Below are 6,000 nucleotides of genomic sequence, written 5' to 3'. Positions count from 1 at the left end.
GCTGAATTAATGGCTCACAAACTGTAGTCCCTGGACCATGACACACATGATAGTGGTCTGCAGCCAGGTGGTTATTCACATGCTGATAGTTTTCCTTATTTTTAGCTGCTAAGAAGCTGAAGATATAAAATAACATCAACAAAGTGTTTGAACTATGTGAGCCATAGGGCTGTATCTATGCGATTATGAAGGAGAGGGTAGGATCTGTCTGATCTCGAATGGGAGGAGAGAACCCCTGTGCTAGATAGCAAACAGCTAATTAGCTTGGATGATCAAATCACGCCATACATTAACAAATCTACTTCTTTATCTGAGCCTAAAGTGAAGAAATCTGTACTCTCAGTTATGGAGCAATCTTTCAGAAAGTTAATCATCCATCACTGTGCACTGAGATACCCCACAGGTATCAGCATCACCCATATTCCATCAACCCATATCGAAAGGCATCAGGATTCAATGCAAAGCACTCAGCACCCTCACCTCTCAAGTCACCATCTGACAGGATCAAGCCCTAAATATGTATTTCTAATTATATGTGAGCTCTCTAGCCTAAGTGCCTGTAATATAAAACATACTCAGATTATGATGTTAGGAGATGAGCTGAAGTGATATATATCAATCTAGAGACATGTATATTAATTTTAATTACATTTCTTTTCTCCATTCCCCCTGGACTTTGTTCACTCAAGGGTTGGTGCAGTGGTTAATTTATGTCATATATTAGCTCTGACACGTATTAAAAAACTCTAAACCATAAGAATTACAAACTTTCTATAGCTCACTTTTATTTTTAATAAAAAAAGTAAAACTTGAAGTCAGACAGCTAGGTAGCATCTAAAATGAAATTGTTCACTCAGACAATTTAATGTAATTCTTTGTCATGAATTGGGTTCGTACAAACACATCTTTAAATCACATTTTATCTGCAGCTCCAGCTGAAACTTTAGCCTTTTATTACAATATCAGAAATGGGGAAAACAGTTATCCTCCCTGGGAAGGATTTTTAATAAAAAGGGAAAGCTGAAGTCAGAGGGGCATTGGTTCAAGTGCAACTCCCAGCTACACAGCGCTCAAAAGTAATCGAAACTAAATATTTTTTTAGTATTTTCCAGGGCCTAATTTTGCTCACTACCTCATCCTTCAGTCAGGGAAGAGCTAGCAGCAGGAAGTAGCATTGGGATTTCTTGCCAGTAACCAGGATCGTGGGAGCAGAGGGCTCATCCAGTATGTGGACTGGAAGGAGGGCTCCACACAACTAACACCTGATGGGTTCCTCCCCTTTTCATAAGCAATGGAGTTTATAACTAGTGAATCAGAAAGCAGCATTGCTGAAATGCATTGAATAATATTGGCTTTTTAGCTGAGATATCAATTTTATTTCTTTTTACATAATGTGTATTAAGTGAATTGTTGATTAAAAGATCTTTTTATTGGGTTTTGAAATAACCTATCAATTTTCACAATTTCTAATTCCCAGAAAGATTTGAAAATGGTGCTTTCAATTTAGCTAATATCTGCAAACCATTCCCTGAAATCACACCACAGAAAAGTAAAAAACCCAGACTTCATTTATAAAAAATGAAAATCTGTCCATTTTAGTTCAATTGCTATGTTTTAACCCTCAGCTTCCTGCATATTACAAACAAACTTTGTATTCACAATAAACAAAACCCACACTAATTAGTTCCGAGCAGAATAGGAGCTGATATGTTCCATTAAAAAAATCAAAACAAAACAAAACTAAACAAAAACAGCTATCTGGCAGAACTCCTTTGCACTGGAAAAAATGTTCTCTGACACATAACATGCTACTTCTGGCAAACCCACTGAAGTGTAATACTAAATTAACATTTTTGATAAGGTACAGAGACAACACATTATTTAATTTCACATAGTAAAGGACATAAAGGGAAGGGAAGAAATAAAACAAAGGGCATCATGAAAAGTGTGGATTCCTCCTCTAATTAGGTCCTGGATCAGCTTGCATTCTTGTGGTACTATGTTTCTGTGACCAAGCAGTTAGTCCAGTTCAGCTTAGTTACCATCAGAAAATCTAGTTTGCATTTTCAGTGACAGGACATGGAACTAGATATCAAGAGTCTAATCCACTATGGCAATTCCTGTGCAGTTCCTTCCTTTAGCATTAGTAAACAGTCTTAGATTAGTCATAATTCTGCAAATAACATGACAGAAACATTCATAGAATCATAGAATATCAGGGTTGGAAGGGACCTCAGGAGGTCAACTAGTCCAACCCCCTGTTCAAAGCAGGACCAATCCCCAACTAAATCATCCCAGCCAGGGCTTTGTCAAGCCTGACCTTAAAAACTTCTAAGGAAGGAGATTCCACCACCTCCCTAGGTAACGCATTCCAGTGTTTCACTACCCTCCTAGTGAAAAAGTTTTTCCTAATATCCAACCTAAACCTCCCCCACTGCAACTTGAGACCATTACTCCTTGTTCTGTCATCGGCTACCACTGAGAACAGTCTAGATCCATCCTCTTTGGAACCCCCTTTCAGGTAGTTGAAAGCAGCTATCAAATCCCCCCTCATTCTTCTCTTCTGCAGACTAAACAATCCCAGTTCCCTCAGCCTCTCCTCATAACTCATGTGTTCCAGTCCCCTAATCATTTTTGTTGCCCTCCGCTGGACTCTTTCCAATTTTTCCACATCCTTCTTGTAGTGTGGGGCCCAAAACTGGACACATTACTCCAGATGAGGCCTCACCAATGTCGAATAGAGGGGAACGATCACGTCCCTCGATCTGCTGGCAATGCCCCTACTTATACATCCCAAAATGCCATTGGTCTTCTTGGCAACAAGGGCACACTGTTGACGCATATCCAGCTTCTCATCCACTGTAACCCCTAGGTCCTTTTCTACAGAACTGCTGCCAAGCCATTCGGTCTCTAGTCTGTAGCGGTGCATGGGATTCTTCCGTCTTAAGTGCAGGACTCTGCACTTGTCCTTGTTGAACCTCATCAGATTTCTTTTGGCCCAATCCTCAAATTTGTCTAGGGCCCTCTGTATCTTATCCCTACCCTCCAGCGTATCTACCTCTCCTCCCAGTTTAGTGTCATCTGCAAACTTGCTGAGGGTGCAATCCACACCATCCTCCAGATCATTTATGAAGATACTGAAAAAACCAGCCCGAGGACCGACCCTTGGGGCACTCCACTTGATACTAGCTGCCAACTAGACATGGAGCCCTTGATCACTACCCGTTGAGCCTGACAATCTAGCCAACTTTCTATCCACCTTATAGTCCATTCATCCAGCCCATACTTCTTTAACTTGCTGGAAAGAATACTGTGGGAGAGCGTGTCAAAAGCTTTGCTAAAATCAAGGAACAACATGTCCACCGCTTTCCCCTCATCCACAGAGCCAGTTATCCACCACAGAAGGCAATTAGATTAGTCAGGCATGACTTGCCCTTGGTGAATCCATGCTGACTGTTCCTGATCACTTTTCTCTCATCTAAGTGCTTCAGAATTGATTCCTTGAGGACCTGCTCCATGATTTTTCCAGGGACTGAGGTGAGGCTGACTGGCCTGTAGTTCCCAGGATCCTCCTCCTTCCCTTATATAAAGATGGGCACTACATTAGCCTTTTTCCAGTCTTCCGGGACTTCCCCCGATCACCATGAGTTTTCAAAGATAATGGCCAATGGCTCTGTCATCACATCCACCAACTCCTTTAGCACTCTCGGATGCAGCGCATCCGGCCCCATGGACTTGTACTCATCCAGCTTTTCTAAATAGTCCCGAACCACTTCTTTCTCCACAGAGGGCTGGTCACCTCCTCCCCATGTTGTGCTGCCCAGTGCAGTAGTCTGGGAGCTGACCTTGTTCGTGAAGACAGAGGCAAAAAAAGATTTGAGTACATTAGCCTTTTCCACATCCTCTGTCACTAGGTTGCCTCCATCATTCAGTAAGGGGCCCACGCTTTCCTTGACTTTCTTCTTGTTGCTAACATACCTGAAGAAACCCTTCTTGTTACTCTGAACATCTCTTGCTAGCTGCAACTCCAGGTGTGATTTGGCCTTCCTGATTTCACTCCTGCATACCCGAGCAATATGTTTATACTCCTCCCTGGTCATTTGTCCAACCTTCCACTTCTTGTAAGCTTCTTTTCTGTGTTTAAGATCAGCAAGGATTTCACTGTTAAGCCAAGCTGGTCGCCTGCCATATTTACTATTCTTTCTACGCATCGGGATAGTTTGTCCCTGTAACCTCAATAAAGATTCTTTAAAATACAGCCAGCTCTCCTGGACTCCGTTCCCCCTCATGTTATTCTCCCATGGGATCCTGCCCATCAGTTCCCTGAGGGAGTCAAAGTCTGCTTTTCTGAAGTCCAGGGTCCGTATTCTGCTGCTCTCCTTTCTTCCCTGTGTCAGGATCCTGAACTCGACCATCTCATGGTCACTGCCTCCCAGGTTCCCATCCACTTTTGCTTCCCCTACTAATTCTTCCCGGTTTGTGAGCAGCAGGTCAAGAAGAGCTCTGCCCCGAGTTGGTTCCTCCAGCACTTGCACCAGGAAATTGTCCCCTACACTTTCCAAAAACTTCCTGGATTGTCTGTGCACCGCTGTATTGCTCTCCCAGCAGATATCAGGGTGATTGAAGTCTCCCACGAGAACCAGGGCCTGCGATCTAGTAACTTCTGTGAGTTGCCGGAAAAAAGCCTCGTCCACCTCATTCCCCTGGTCCGGTGGTCTATAGCAGACTCCCACCACGACATCACCCTTGGTGCTCACACTTCTAAACTTAATCCAGAGACTCTCAGGTTTTTCTGCAGTTTCATACTTGAGCTCTGTGCAGTCATACTGCTCCCTTACATACAATGCAACTCCCCCACCTTTTCTGCCCTTCCTGAAGAGTTTATATCCATCCATGACAGTACTCCAGTCATGTAAGTTATCCCACCAAGTCTCTGTTATTCCAGTCACATCATAATTCCTTGACTGTGCCAGGACATCCAGTTCTCCCTGCTTGTTTCCCAGGCTTCTTGCATTTGTGTATAGGCACTTGAGATAACTCGCTGATCGTCCCTCTTTCTCAGTATGAGGCAGGAGCCCTCCCCTCTCGCGCGCTCCTGCTCGTGCTTCCTCCCGGTATCCCACTTCCCCACTTACCTCAGGGCTTTGGTCTCCTTTCCCTGGTGAACCTAATTTAAAGCCCTCCTCACTAGGTTAGCCAGCCTGCTTGCGAAGATGCTCTTTCCTCTCTTCGTTAGGTGGAGCCCATCTCTGCCTAGCACTCCTCCTTCTTGGAACACCATCCCATGGTCAAAGAATCCAGAGCCTTCTCTCCGACACCACCTGCGTAGCCATTCATTGACTTCCACAATTTGATGGTCTCTACCCAGGCCTTTTCCTTCCTTCAGGATAGTTACAACGTCTACCCAAAGAACCATCACAGGGATGTCTACTTAATTCAGTCAATGGATAATTAGAACCAAACAACAGAAATTAGGTCATATTAAAAACAACTTTTAGCCTGCATTTGGATTGTTTTAGATAGGTTGTTCACTTATGGGTTGATTTTCAAAGGTGCTGAGCACCTTTAACGCTCTCTGACTCCTATAGGATTGGGGAGTGCCCGACACATCTGAAAAAAATCAGATCTCTGAGGTGTCAGAAAGTTTCCATTTAAGTAACAAAAAAAGGCAAAGCTCTGAACAGCATAGAAATGGATGTTGAGAAACCCCATGATGACAAGGGACTATGGACCTGACTTTCAAAAGTGCAGAGCATCTGCAATGCCAACTGAAGTCCACGTTGCACCCTTCTGAGAATTGGACACAAGTGAAAAGTTGTGTGACAAACACATGATAAAGCCAGGATCTTCAAAAGTGACCCCTGAGGTGGGGTGTTTCCATTTCTGGATGTCTAAATTGAATCACTTTAAAGTGGCCTGAACGTCAAAGTGCTTGTGTGCAACACTTTCTGAATATAAGGCCACTTTTAAAGTATCTTGAGTTAGGCATGAGTAGCATCA

This window comes from Natator depressus, chromosome 12, assembly GCF_965152275.1.
Source record: "Natator depressus isolate rNatDep1 chromosome 12, rNatDep2.hap1, whole genome shotgun sequence".
Classification (NCBI taxonomy): domain Eukaryota; kingdom Metazoa; phylum Chordata; order Testudines; family Cheloniidae; genus Natator; species Natator depressus.
Note: the sequence above shows the minus strand (reverse complement) of the source record.